The sequence below is a fragment of the Diplotaxodon limnothrissa genome, linkage group LG3 (genome assembly GCF_057381915.1).
Source record: "Diplotaxodon limnothrissa isolate DT_005_m linkage group LG3, D_limnothrissa_male_GT1.1, whole genome shotgun sequence".
Classification (NCBI taxonomy): Eukaryota; Metazoa; Chordata; class Actinopteri; order Cichliformes; family Cichlidae; genus Diplotaxodon; species Diplotaxodon limnothrissa.
The window spans coordinates 56,888,418-56,904,140 of record NC_140598.1 but is presented as its reverse complement, the minus strand read 5'-3'; the positions used below and the strand labels follow the sequence as shown (position 1 = coordinate 56,904,140).

At 40.8% G+C, this 15,723-nt stretch overlaps 1 protein-coding gene across 1 annotated transcript in view; it reads right to left on the bottom strand.

Moving 5' to 3' along the window:
• Positions 1–15,723, bottom strand: part of ptprda (protein tyrosine phosphatase receptor type Da) — a 418,772-nt gene that overhangs the window by 232,027 nt on the left and 171,022 nt on the right. The window contains exon 7 of the mRNA XM_085349629.1: positions 3,228–3,271. The gene's annotated coding sequence lies outside the window, so the exon portion shown is untranslated. The remainder of the gene's footprint in view (positions 1–3,227; positions 3,272–15,723) is intronic.

The window sequence follows — 15,723 nt, the reverse complement described above, 5'->3', positions numbered from 1 at the left end:
ATGAATGACTTTTTCTTCATTATATAAACAGTTAGAGTTTGTTGTTATTTCATTTTTGGCTGGGCTTACACCAGCCCTCCTCAAATCCTGATTTATTACATGTGGAAGGACAGATTACCCGTGAGGAGCAAGAAGGCGTACTAGACAGTGCAGATGCAGTGTGCTGGGGGAGAAAAAAAATCACTGGCTATTGAGTGCGATCACGAGCTGGAGAATAAATCTACATTAGGCACATTTTATCTCACAGTTTTGAACCTATGTTTAAAACTTGCTATGCTATAAACGTCTGACATATGAGCCTCTCACTGAAGAGGTATGGAATTCATTTCGGCACAACTAAGCATTTTAATATGATTGGTGCTAATATCATTCATATTGGAAAAATTTCCAGTTGAGCAGCTGAAAATTCTCATATCCGGTGGGACGGGGACCGGCACTTTTTCTTTTAAAGAGGAACAGCAATATTGCATGTCTTTTTGAGTATATGCAAAGCATTTCCCATTTTCCTCCAATAGCACTCGCTCAGAGCAGCCATGGCAAATATCATTAAATGCCCTGCTAACACCCTGCCTCCCCCCCTACACACTTTCGTGCATGTGCAACCTCATATGCAAAACCACCTCTGCCGTCTCTCTACCCATACTCATTTTTCCCCCTCCTTTTTTCTTCCTGGCTATCACTCAGTGGCAGTGCACAAGGGAAAGAGAGTGCATTGATCTGCCAAAGTGAGCAGCCATTTCACAGGGTGAGTCTGTGCAGCATTCCTGTCCCTGAATAGGAATTGCTCATTTCACCTGGCCGCCTTGCCAATAGAAGACTAGTGGGAAGCCCTGCTGGAGACGGACAGAGAGAGGGAGGGAGCGCAGGAGTCAGGGCCCTGGTCAGGGCTTGGCAGGCGGCAGATAAGAGCTCCTCATGTTGCTCCTGCATGCACTTACCACTACTGCTAGGGCTCAGCCTGCCTCTCTCTGTCTCTCTCTCTCTGTCTTCCACACACTGACATGCACATACACATAGCTTTTCTCCACACATGTGAGGCACTAATAATAACTTTGGCGTTCTGGTGAGTCAGCCTTCTTTCCTCAGGCAAGGATAAAACTAAAACATGGTGCTTTTATTGAGTCTAAAATCACTAACTGTGGAATTCCCAGAACAGGGCTTTAACTCAGCCTGTAGTCCATTCATTGCCAAGATGCCATGTGTCCTCAAGATCTAATATTGTGACCAAAGCAGGTGCTGATGAACCGATAAACAAGGCAATAAACTATTTAGGATATTCACATGGCCAACATACAGTGCAAGAAATATAGTTTTGGAAATTAAAGTTGCACAGACGAGAACTCTCATGATCAAACCTGATATACTACAATGTGCTAAAAATGTGTAAAATCTGGGAGAGAACCCACGCAAACATGGGAAGAACATGCAAAAAGAACATGGCCTGATGGCGGAATCTTCTTGCTGTAAGGCAACAGTGCTGCTCACCGTGCTGCCACCAGCACTCAGGTTTGAAAGTTGCAAACGCAGTGATGTGGAAACCTGTCACTGGATGGTTGATGTAATATTGTAGAAGCAAGCGAAAGTATGTAAGACTTCAGTCTTCCTCTGACGACTTTCTTAGCTAACAAGTTATCCCGAAGTAGTAGATATATTAGCTACATTTTCGCCATTTCATCCCCAACTTTGTGGCGTGTTTCAAGTTGGTCACACTGATTATTGAAGAGCATTTATTAGCACCCATCCTCAGTAATTCATTCATTTATTTCCAGGCTGGTCTTTCAACTTAGTGGTGCAATTAACTCCCACTGCAGAGTTATTATCATTCTGAATTTTCAAATCAGCTTTTACTTCAATTTAATTTTGACTTTTTGTTTTACATTCAATTTAGGTTCAGGTAATTTTCAGAGGATTTACATATTTCAATTTAGTTTTTACTGACTTTAGTGTTATTCTTTTAAATTAATATTTTAATTACAATCTTTTATTATTGTTTGGAGTGCACGTGTCAGAGGCAAAGTTTAGGAAAATCAGTAAAGGTACTAGATTATGAACACATAACGTTTTGAAAGCTTAAATTAACATGTTCATCAACTTTTCACATTTAGTTTTTAGTTTAGTTTAACTTTACTATAATGACTTGCTGGATTTGCCCAGTAGGGGGCATTGTGGAGCACACAACCTCCAGCTCTTGGCCTAATGCTAGCTGCTTGGAACGTCTGAGAATATTCCCCAAGCCCATCAGAATATACTATATGTGCAGACCAATCTTTTGTTTACCTTTGCTTTTCTTTAAGAAATAAAAATAACGGCAAGTGCTAACATATTGTGTTGCAAGTTACAAAAGATTTTTTTCCATTATGTAAAAAAAAGTTTTTGTTTAGTAAATGGAGTAAATCCAGCCCTAATAAATATCAGCCACAATTTGTCATGTGATATTTTTGCTTGCATAAAAATAACTTCTTGCCTTTTTTAAAAGTTTTATCCTGTTTTTGCAGATATTCATATCAACTAAATCTGTTTATGCCAAGTATATCTCGCTCAGAAGCAAAGCTGTAAGCTTCTCAGTATCTGACTCACCTCTCCAACATCAACCCCCCCCCACCCCACGCCCCCAGCGCTCCGCCTCCCCATCCTTCATATGTCCACCTTCCATCCAGCCACTTCATTCCCCCACTTCATCCTTCACATGTTCTCAGATTTATTTCTCTCTATCTCTCTCCCCTGGTCAGCCCACTTCCCTCCCTCCATCTAGCCTATCTCTCGGCTTCTCTCCTTGCTCAGTGACAGTCTCATCACACTCTATCAATCAGGCTCTGAGGCCCGGGTGCAGTGCAGCACGGCATCGCGCAGTCCCGGTCTGGTCCCATCAGTGCCAGTCAGTCTCCCTCACACTCTCAGTCACTTTAAAAAGGTTTAGGTTGCCAGATATAGTCTGTTTCCTCCGCCCCGATCCAGGTCAGGAGATGGAGCTGAGTCGAGATTCAGCTTAGCGCTTGATTTGATGTCACTTGACATATTCTTGGGCCTGTCTCTGTACTCAAAACATGCAATTTACTCTTTTTTTTAAACAAAGATGGTTATTTGGAAACATTATCAGCTCACATACACAAATTTGAAAGTAGAACAAAGTAACCCCGACTTAACGTACTGTGTGAAATTTAAACAAATGTATATTTAAAGAACAGTTAAAATCCTCTTGCATCAAGATACTCTGCTCAGTTTCTTACCTGCCGCAGGCCTCATCCTGTGGTTGACGTCTCAGGAAAGAGAACTACATGCACGAGAAAAACAGAAATAGAAAAAGTATAAGAAAAGCATTTCTCTACACAACGCAATTAGCTCTTACTAAAAATGAATCAACCATGAATTTTTGTATACAGAGCTTTTCAACATTGTTATGTTGCTCATTTAATTAGTTCATGTATTCGGCGCCATTATGTACAAAATGTATAGTTAAGAAACAGAAAAGTGCTTTTGAACCAAATTTCAGTTGAAGGAAGAGAAAATTGCGCGTGTGGTAGAGAATGACTTAACCGCAGTTATCGATTGACTTTGTGAATTATGAAAACAAGTGTGATTACATTTTCCTTTAAGTAGCACAACAAATTAGGCTTGTTAGTTATTCTGAAAGCAAAAAAGAAAGAAAAAAGAAAAAAAAAGTCTTTTTAAGTCTATTTAATGTGCGCGGAAGATTTTCTCAGGCTATTTTCCTGCTAAATGCATTAGCAGATGCTGCTGTGCCCATACAAGCCTGTGGACTAATATTCTTGTAAATGATTTGCTACTTATTTAACTAACATGGAGAAATGTGCTTTGGGTGGTTACAATAAAAATGAGCTGGTTCTGGGACATTTCTTTCTCTTTTTTTTGGATGAGTTTTAATTTGACTCATTATCTTTTGAAACATTATTGTAGAACTTTATAGCGGTCAAATGGGATGATTAGCAAAGATAATTGTGAATGTCACGAGCAAAGTAGTGTCTCTGCCCGACACTTATCACGCTGACTCAGAGGCAATTTTCCGTGTGAAAACCTCTTCTTTATTTGCAGAAGCTAAAGGAAACAAGCTAACCTGACATTTAGTTGCATTAAAAAAAAAGGTTTTCGGTTTTACGGTTCTTACATGTAAATTAACGTAATTAGTGAGGATATGGCTGGCCTCTACAAACTGACCTCATCACCGGTGTGTTTTGCCGGGTTCCTTCTTATCAGCTTTCTCTCTATACACGCCGGTCATGCTAATGAATCCACAAATTAAATTGTAGAACAGAGGAATATTAAGGCGCCTGGCATTTTGATGCCGGGGAGGAATACTCAATTAGGCCGGATTTGGCCTCCGTAATTATTACATTATAGCTAAGATAGCGTTCAATGGCAACAAATGCTCGGACGCACTCCGTTCTATGACGACGGCAATGGGCAAGCAAAGATGAAAATGCCGGCGCCGAAGAGTGAAAGGCTGCAGGGGAAAGAAAAAAAAGAAAAAGGCAAGTGAGAAAGTGACAAGAAAGCTATCGCACGGGAGCCCCCGTCTGCAGCAGCCATATTTCATTACACAGCACTGAAGCTTAGGAGGCAATCAAGCATATTTAGCCATCCTCGTATTGCCGCACCACCCACCCCCCCAAAGCAATTATTACTCCCCAGTTTTTTACTGTGCTTTGCCATGGGGAAAATGAGCCGCAGTACTTATCAGCTCAATGCATACACAAGTGAGTGAGGCGGAGGACATGTAGGTATGCATATACTGTATATGTAAGTGTTTGTGCAAAAAAAACCCAAACAAACGCAAAAAATGGGCATGGGCAATGGTGGTGCTCAAAGTAGGTATTTGGGAGTGGAGTGCCGGCCACTCCAGAGCAATAGGTTACCTTCTTTCAATCCCATTAGCTCAGTAACATCAGCACATTTAGGTGCAGCGGGTGGAGCGAGAGGGGGGATACAGAGATAACCATAAACATGTCACCAAAAACGCATTGTTATTTGCATTCATATTGGAAAGAGCCAAATTGATGTGGGGTCAAACAAGGAAGGTGAGGGTTTATGACCTGTGCATAGCTCTGCTGTCAGCAGCTCTGATCTATCGGACCGGCCAGCCTTGTCAGTGCTTTACGCCTGATTATATTATCATGGCTGACGATCAATGGGGATGAATGATCGTTGGTCTGCGGAGAGGAGCAGAATGAACAAAGCAGAACGCAAAGAGTAGATTCTTTAGTAATACAGTGAATGGAAATGAATCCGCCTGGCTGAAGTCATCTAGTTAAGTGATGCATCGCATGCCAGTGCAACACAAAACACTTTCAAAATACTCTGGCTGTGTGTTGCTCTTGTATTCAGTAAGTGATTTTTTTTTCTTTCAGATTTTTTAGTAAAATGGCACAACTATGAAATTTAGGGGGGGGGAAAAAAGGAAAACCTTCACCATCCTGTGTTCCGGGTTTTGAGCAGCTAATATGCAGTCATTTGGGTGGTGCAGCCGCCAACTGCAGCATTAGTCCCCATCTGGGGACTTGTGTTTTGGTGAAAGTGCTTCTGCATTTGCGAGACTCTTCAGTTCTGGGCATCCTCCCCAAGTCCATAACTCAACGTCCCTCTATCACTCCCATGCGACTGGCTGTCATAATCATCGGCATTATGCTACCTCAATGGGCCTGATTTACAAGTCTGGACATCGCACCAGCTCTGCGCCAACGGGTAAACATGAGGCTGCTTGCTAGCGCCAAGCCTATTTTCTCCATACAACATTTAATGAGCATCAGAGACTGATATTCAACAGAGAAAAGTAGCTTGGATTTATATCTATACAAGATTGCAAACAAAGTCCTTAAAGAGGTTTTAGCTTTTTGTTTTGGAAAATGTGGGATTATCTTTGCTGCTGCGTAGGTATGAAATCATTTTGGACTGCACTTAGTGGGTGTTTTCATTAGAGATCATTTGACACTTGTTGGATTTATAGGGAAAATCAAACACTCATAAACGATGGTAGACTGTGTAGTATTAGATATATATAATCCATCCATCCATCCATTCGCTTCCGCTTATCCTTTTCAGGGTCGCGGGGGTCGCTGGAGCCTATCCCCGCTGTCATAGGGCGAGAGGCAGGGTACACCCTGGACAGGTCGCCAGTCTGTCGCAGGGGCAACACACAGGGACAGACAACCATTCACACTCACATTCACTCGCACATTCACACCTAGTGGCAATTTGGATTATCCAATTAACCTATCCCCACAAGCTGCATGTCTTTGGATGGTGGGAGGAAGCCGGAGTACCCGGAGAGAACCCACGCAAACACGGGGAGAACATGCAAACTCCACACAGAAAGACCCCGGCCTGATGGTGGAATTGAACTCAGGACCTTCTTGCTGTGCGGCAACAGTGCTAACCACCGTGCCACCGTGCTGCCTGATATATATAATATATGGACATATTAGATGTTTGCTTTGGTACATTCAGAGTAATTTGATCTTTATTTGTTTATCATATTCAAATGATAAAGCTTGTGGGCCCAAAATAGTCAGTCTCTTTACTGATTGGTCAAAACAACTCAACCCCAACTTGCACCTTGCATCAGTTAGGCTGATAGGTTGGGCCAAGGTCTCACCGTGGTTTCACCTGAAACCTCTGGTGGTAATGACCTGCACCTTTTTTCACAACTTGGCTCCTGCGACGATGCGATGATTAATAGTGGGTCAGCGAACACCTCCAAAGGAGCCAACTCCCAGTAGGGTTTAAATACCTGGGACTCTCCACCTTTTGGTTTTAGAACTGGAGAAGCCTCATCCTGTTAAATCCAGAATTGAATTCAAAATCCTGCTCCTCACATACAAGGTCTTAAATAATCAGGCCCCATCTTATCTTAATGACCTTGTAGTACCATATCACCCTATTAGAGCACTTTGCTCTCGCTCTGCAGGCCTACTTGTTGTTCCTAGAGTATTTAAAAGTAGAATGGGAGGGAGAGCCTTCAGTTTTCAGGCCCCTCTTCTGTGGAACCAGCTTCCAGTTTGGATTCGGGAGACAGACACTATCTCTACTTTCAAGATTAGGCTCCAAACTTTCCTTTTTGTTAAAGCATATAGTTAGGGCTGGACCAGGTGACCCTGAATCCTCCCTTAGTTATGCTGCAATAGACATGGGCTGCCGGGGATTCCCATGATGCATTGTGTTTTTCCTTTCCAGTCACCTTTCTCACTCACTATGTATTAATAGACCTCTCTGCATTGAATCATATCTGTTATTAATTTCTGTCTCTCTTCCACAGCATGTCTTTTATCCTGTCTTCCTTCTCTCACGCCAACCGGTCACAGCAGATGGCCCCACCCCTCCCTGAAACTGGTTCTGCCGGAGGTTTCTTCCTGTTAAAAGGGAGTTTTTCCTTCCCACTGTCGCCAAAGTGCTTGCTCATAGGGGGTCATATGAATGTTGGGTTTTTCTCTGTATCTATGAAGCACCTTGAGGCGACTTTTGTTGTGATTTGGCGCTATATAAATAAAATTGAATTGAATTGAATTGAATTCTTGGATGAAAGGTGATGCATATTTAAAAAATTTCAAAGTGATCGTGCTCAGAAGTTGATACAAACTTTCTGACATATGTATATATATATATATATATATATATATATATATATATATATATATAGTCCTTTATCTTAATATAATGATTTTCTCTCTTTTCTAACTGAAATTAATTACGTGAACTCCACAGAAGATGATTAGAAAATTGAATTTCTTGCTGTTATTAAACGTCTTTTGCCTTTGATCTCGCTCTCCTTCTTGAGGCGTCACCTGGCCCTTTCTTTATCCCTCTCATTCATCCTCTATTATTATATTAGCCCATACTCATCCACATTTTGCACCTCCTAAGTGATAGGCCACATAAATCAATTTTTTTAATATATATATACACACACAATAACAGTTATATGCAGCTTCCAGACCGCTTGCTGATAGCTGCCATTTCTTATCACCGCAGCTGAATATAGCAGCGTTATGAAGGCACTTTTGCTTGCTGTCTAAAGGGAGGCGACTGAGGGGAGAGAGGTGATGCATTTTTGTTCAAATTACTTAAGCTGCCTACAAAGCTTTCTGGTAAGTTGCAGGGTTATGAAAATTTACTATGAAGAGAAGGGACTCTTAGACAGAGGGGAAAACACAGTCTTTATGACACCTATCATGTGCATTCCTGTGGATTTTAATCATTCTGTTATGTAAAGATGCTGTCATTCCTGGCTTTGTGTGCTTTATTTATTTATTTTTTTACCGTAAACTCACGCTGCTCGATAAAATCAAGGAGCACACAGAGAAATTCACTCTGCTTCCTTACAACTCTGGCAGAGGTAATAGCAGCAAACGATGTCCAAAATGTGCGCATTCCTCTTGCACTCTGTCACGGGGAACATGCCGGTCCCACGGTTTCTTTTACCAAAAATATTTCTTGGAGGGCGTAATCCTGCCATCTGTGCTATTAATATGAAACTTATTATAAACAAGCTAATCAGGCTTGTTTGTTTTTCCTTTTGTTGAGCTTTAACATTCGCGCGGAAACGGGGCTCAGGTTGAAGCTGAGACGAGCTCTCGTTACAGTAAAAGCACACAGGTGTTACAAAGGCACGGAGAGCTCATCAGCACACAGCGTGATGCTGTGAGACCGTTTGATAGACAACAGCACAGCAGGAGAAAGAAGAGCGGAAGTGGGATTCAGAACTAAAGAGCCAAGAGACACTTTCTCTGTCTTGCTCTCAACTGCTCCCAGTGCAAGAGACACGGGCCGCTGCACAGACAGATGGCGAGGAGGTGTGTGTGTGTGTGTGTGTGTGTGTGTGTGTCTGCGCGCGTGAGTGAGTGTGAGTGGTGGGTGGTGACGCCATTCAGCTTTGTGCAAGTGTGAGAGATGGAGCGCAAGAGATATAAGGGGCGAAAATGAAAGAGGAAAAAACACTGCAGAGGTGTGTGTGTGAGTGCTGACTTTCTCATGCAGCCATTAATCCATGATATATATATATATATGTATTTAAACACACACACACACACACCACATCCAAATAGCTTGCGTGTTTCATTACACCATCGATAAAAGTTCATTTGCGCTGTCACTTTGCATTCACCCGTCATACTGTGCAGAGACATAGCAAGTAAGGAACCTCTCCTGATGATGAGAGGCGCACCTACTGTGGGTGTGTTAAAAAAAAAATCTGTATTGACAGACTGCCACCTACTGGATTTTACTGTAATTTCAATTGTACTATCACCCCATCTAATCTCCTTCTATACTGCATAAGCATGTAAACATGCATTTAACCTGTCACGTGCTACGCACATACATAAAGCTTCCCTGAAAGCAAGTCGCCCGACAACTAATTCAATATTTCTTTTTTCAATACAATCTTTAAAACTCAAGTTTGCTCTGGTGGTTTTCACATCTTCATGTTAGTTTTACTTTGATTTATTTAGATGATTTGGGATTTTTTTTGTGAAATGAGAAAATGGAAAATGTAATGTAGATAATGTTTAATGTTTAGTTTTTCTTGGACTAAATAAAATGACTGCAACTTTTTGTCATTTGAAGATTGAGATTTAAAATAACTAGTTTGGCATCACGGTCAATCCTGATCGAGCGATTCAAAAACAATGTATTTCGTTTCATTTTTCATGCAAATGAGACTTTACTGAGTTGTTAAATGGAAAGCAGTCATTCTAATGACGCAGGTGAATCACGCCTCCTCACGTGGAGGGACTTGGGGAAGGCTTGGAAGGCAAACGGTGATGCATAGCACCATCTTGTGGTTATATAATGCTGGATAAAGGCTGGCAACAAAAACACACTTTGGCTGAAAAATATCTGTCTGTGTAAGAATGATTCGGTTTGAAGTTTCATAGACAGTCCAAAGTCCTGAGATAGCATTCCCTTAACATGTGTATCCTGACGCACGTTTAGACTCTTCTTTCATTTCCTTTGGAGGTTGCAGTGGGATTAAGTATGCAGATTGTTTGCCGCACACGTTTACACTATGTTAACTAATGAAAGAAAAAGCTGAGGTTATCCATTTGCATGACCAGTGATGCTGCAGCTCCATTTCTTCATGTTTTTCCTCTTTTTTTCCTTTGTTTTGCAAGCAAACAGTATGCGTGTGTTTAAGCCACATCTCAAAAAGCACCAGAACATTACCTGTCACAGGACTAAATGAGCAGCAGGTCCCATGAAACACCTCATCCATAACACCTCGAGACAAACCTGCGCATTGCATTAAACATGCGCACAGGCTCAGGGCTTTTGCAAAATTCTGCCTTTTTTCTCCACAGAGAATAAGACGAATCTCCCATGTTCGCTTCCTCATAATCACAATACAAATGCGATATTTAAGAATGAGCATTTCAATCACGACAAGTGAGGCAACGGGACTTATGAATGTGCTGTATTTAAGAAAGTAATTTGGAGGTTATCGGAAATTGTCGCTAATCATTTAATAATGCACCTTTTTAGTATTCTCCTGATCCACTGTGGTCACTGCTTCAATCTCTAATCCAGTCTGCTTGTGGCTTAGTAGAGATTTGTCCTGAGAAACCGCTAGCTGCTATCTGACATGAAACAGATTTGATCCATTCTGCACTGCATATCTGTCTTTTTCAGACAGCCAGTATCCAAAAGAAATATGTCAGCAGACCGGGGATTATGCATTGCTGCTAATCACCAACCTGCCCAACATATCTTTGGTTTGACAATCCAAAAGTCATCCCCTCCCCCCTTTTTTCCATTTCGAATACTTATTTTGATCTTCGTTTAACCTCATTGTGCTGGTACAATCAGCTGTGTTAACTATCGACTTCATGCTCCGCCGGGTTACGTGATTATCTTGTGCAAATGAAAAGTGATTTAGCAGGAAAAATCCGAACATGGAGTAATTTCACATCCCTGTTCTACTGATGTTGAGCAAATAGACTCATCATCATCACCACCATCATCGTCGCCATCCAGATTTGCTCTTCTGAGAGCGAGAACGTGAGGGTGGCACACTTTATTCGCTTCGGGGATCACCATCTATCTAAGCATCATGAAGCTGATCACCAAGGGAAATAGTTTGTCTCTCATTCCTGCCTCCTGTAAATGTTGACTAGCTAACGCCGCTGTGCCTCATGTGTACAGAAAAAGAAGAAAAAAAATGATAATACAGGAAAAAAAAAAGTGGAACTTCATTAACTTTTCCTCTTTTTTTTGTCTACCACCTGCTGTGTGCACTTTCATTGTTATTTACACCCTTTTAGCTAACTGGATATTGCTGAGTCTGGCCAAATGTAAGCACACAACCTGTGGGATGAATGTGATGGATTTCTGGTATCACTGGTCTTTATTTGTGGTGTGACTATAACCACAATTCCCCAGTCACAGCTTATTGCAGGGTGAAGCTGAGCGAGATATACTCCGCGGCTGGCACGAAGCCACTGGACTTTGTAATAATTCATTGGCCAAAAAGCCCTCCATGTACTCACTGTGCAATATTTATACCCCACTGAATGTATTTCTTCAGCTACATCACCGCGCAGGCTTGGGTCAGGGATTTTCTCTCCTCAAAACGGGTTCTAGTATATCAGATGCTGGTTAAATGTGGGAAATGACACTAGGAATTTGCCCCGATCACACTCTGGCTGCTTACAATGCTGCACAGCTGGTAGCTGTTAAAATTGTTTTATGCTTTGTTGTGTTGCAGCGCCAACATCTAAAACACTGTATGTAGTTTTTTCTCTTCCTGACAATACAACTAAGTTAAAGAGATGAAAATGATGATGCTGTGTAAATATGCAATAGCTTGTTTTTTATGTCAGGTTGCTGTAAGCCTGTAATCTTGTATTCATCGCTGACAGCTTGTTGTGATATCCTTGCATAGGTACTATGATACTCTACAGTACCTCATTTATTTAAGGTTTTAGTTAGTCATTTCTTTGTTTTGTTTTCTTATTTTCTCATGTATTTTTTTCGTTCTCTGGTTCTGTCGGAGGTTTCTTCCTGTTAAAAGGGAGTTTTTCTTTCCCACCGTTGCCAAAGTGCTTGCTCATAGGGGGTCATATGATTGTTGGGTTTTCTCTGTATGTTTTGCACCCCACTTTGCAGTTATTTATTTGTCATGTATGATTTTCGTTCCACTTCTCACGTGTACACCACTTTGTGTTGGTCTTTCACGTGGAATTCCAATAAAATTGATTCATGTTTGTGGCTGTAATGTGACAAAATGTGGAAAAGTTCAAGGGGGCCGAATACTTTTGCAAGCAACTGTATTATTGTAGGGTCTACCTTACAATATAAAGCGCCTTGAGGCGACTGTTGTTGTTATTTGGTGCTATATAAATAAAACTGAATTGAATTGAAAGGTGATTCACACACAATGTAAACATCTTACATTGTGATTTAAATAAAAAAAAAAAAAGCCTTTTCTGCTGTTGATGAGGCTGAACGGACACAAGACATTTATTGAAACATCACAACAATACACCAACTAGGCTGGCTAAGCATTTGACCTTGACCTTTTCTGTTCATGCCCAAGGTCAAAGCTGACCTTGAAAAACAATTGCAAGAAACCATATTAACTGATCTTTTATATGACTATGGAGAGGGCTGTACAACACAGTGTTTATTTTTTCAGTACAAAACCCTAAGACATCACAATGATGACATAAAGTTTCACATAATGACATAGTAATTGAGAAATCTGCAAGCTTTTTACAGCTTGAACAGGCAAAGGATTTCAGACAGCTCTGCTCTAATCATATTTGTAAAATTAATAAAATAGACCATATTAGAAGTAATGCTTCAAGGTCATAGGTCAAAGGTTAGGATCACATGAATTTGGGGTGGCCGTTGCTCAGGTGGTAAAGCAGGTCACCTGCTACTCGGACGTTTGGTGGCTTGATCCCCGTCTGCCAAATATCCTTGGGCAACATACTAACCCCAAGTTACTCTCTGATGCATCCATCTGAGTTTGAATGTGTGTAAATGGTAAATAGAAAAAAGTGCTTATGCGAATGAGTGTGAAAACATGAATGAGGCAAGTTAGTAAAGCACTTTGAGTGCTTGGAAAAAGTAGAAAAGCGCTATATAAGACTGGTCCATTTAGCATTAGGAAAAGGCTTTAGTTTCCACTGGATCGTCTTCAAACTTTAAGCAATATAACAGTGACTGGGAGACATAAGCACTTCCTTGAGCTCCTTAAAACATATGTTTTCATTACAACATTACATGACTTCATATTGAAACCAAAAGATTAATATACTACACTAGATTTCCATTAACAATGCTGACATCAGCACAAATGATCTATGAAAACAGTGCAGACGTCACTATTGGGGGTTTCAGTATTACGAATGATGACATCAGCATAAATAACATCAGTTTTAGTATTGCTGTTCCCTGTCGGGGATAGTTAGCTCTCTGAGTGCTCTCGTCTTTATCTGTGTCTTTGTTTGTTTCTTTTTCTGTTTACTCCTTCTAGACTACTGAGAGCTCAACAACCAGGCCTGGCACACAACTACATCTTAGGCTTCAGTAGTTCTTATCTATATCAGATATTATGGTCATTATATTGCCCCAGTCATTGTTTTTTTTCTGTGTTGAATTATGACATAGTTAATATTCATTTTAGATGTTAAGCAGACTTTCTGTGTTACGTTTGCATTTTTGCAGTATGTACAAAGCTGATTAAACCAACTTTATGCTGATTATGCACAACTTTTCACGTACTTGTTATCAGCCTTAAATCACTAAATCTTGTCCCATTTCACATATTCGGTCGTTAAGTCTGACGTCACTAGCCGTGTCCGGGCCTAAACTCCGCTGCAGGTCCACATATCAAACGATCACTATGGCATTACTGAGAGTTGAAAAACTGTCTAAAGTCTTTCATCTGTAATAAAATGATCAGCGTTCTGCTCTACCAGGTGTAACAATTGAGTTTAACATCCAGGCATCCATGAAAACGGAATTTATGACATTTAATGGAGTTAGAAGTTAGCAGGAAGTTAGCTCGCTAGCTTCTATCTAAATACAATATAACATGTCCTGACTGCGGGGTTTTGGAAACAAATTAAAACGTACAGCTCTGTTATCACTTCCAACATAAATGAAGACAGAAAACTAAACAGCAGTGATGTTTGTAGGGTTACTGAAGTTTGGCTAGCTGGTATATAATGATGTGCTACGTGACCACTAGCGACACAGCTATGTTAGCATAATATAAACAAGCTAACTTTTTTTCCACTCGATAAAAGTTAACGTGAGTGTTCTCGGTGGTCAGGAACAAATGTAATCGCATGGCAGGATGCTGTAAAAGGACCAAACTTCAGCCAGGAGAACAACTGAGATAATCCATCCACAATACGAGGTTAGTCATTCATATACTGCTGCATGGGCTGGGCTGTAGTTACATCCTAAGGTTTTAAAAACTGAGCTTAAATAAATGATTAGCGGTAATAAAAGCCGAGGGAGGTCAACAGGGATCACTGACTGTTTTAGGAGCTTTTTGAGATCAAATAGAAGAAAATACATAACATTAAACATGTTAACAACACAAAAACCATATTAAACGCAGACTACTTTAGGCCCGGAAGTAGGGCTGGGCCATATTATACCGTTCACGGTAATACTGGTATAATGTTAGGCAACGATAGGAAAATGAAATATCGCGATAGAATGGGAGTAAAACGCGCGTGCCTTTGTTTTCATACGCACATGGCCGATTGTTGAGTGAAACAGATGAACCAGAATTGGTTTGTAAAAATGGTGCAACTTCCGTGATGTGGAACTGGTTTGGTGTTTGTCCATCAGATACACAACAAAGCACATTTTTTGCAGAACATGCAAGCGGCCGTTGTTATTGTCATATTTGTCGGACTAAGATGCTCTTAAATCTGGGAGTAATCTGGGTCCTAAACTCCGTATGCTTCAGGTCAAACAACACTGCAGCATCACTTAGAGTTAAAAACTGTCTAAATTCTTTCATCTTTAATAAAACGATCAGCATTGCTGCTTTACCAGGTGTAACTATGAAGTTTAACTTCCAGGCATCCATGAAAACAAAAGTTATTACATTTAACGGAGTTAGAAGTTAGCAGGAAGCTAGCGGAAGTTAGCTCGCTAGTTACCTAAGCATGATATTGCATGTTCTGACTGAGAGATTTCTGAAAAAAATCAAACGTACAGCTCTGCTATCACTTCCAACATAAATGAAGACAGGAAACTAAACAGCAGTGACATTTGTAGGGTTACTGAAGTTGGGCTAGCTGGTATATAATGATGTGCTACGTGATCGCTAGCGACACAGCTATGTTAGCATAACATAAACAGTGAAGCTGGAGGACGAACACTAACACTTTTCCACTTATAAAAGTTAACGTGAAGGTTCCTCATGGTTAGAGACAAATGCAATCGCATGGCAGGATGCTGTAAACGGACCAAACTTCAGTCAGGAGAACAACTGAGATAATCCATCCACAATACGAGGTTAGTCATTAATATACTGCAACAACATGGGAATAGAGCAGCTACCAGAGAATTCAACATTAATGAATCAATGGTACAGAAGTGGAGGAAGCAAGAAGAATGAGTTTAATAAAGTTTGATTTATCTGACTGCTTTGTTTCGCTTAATGTGCCTTATAATCCCGTGCACCTTATGGTCCGAAAAATGCGTACTGCACACTGCAGTTTAATGTTGCAAAGCACCTCTTTTTAA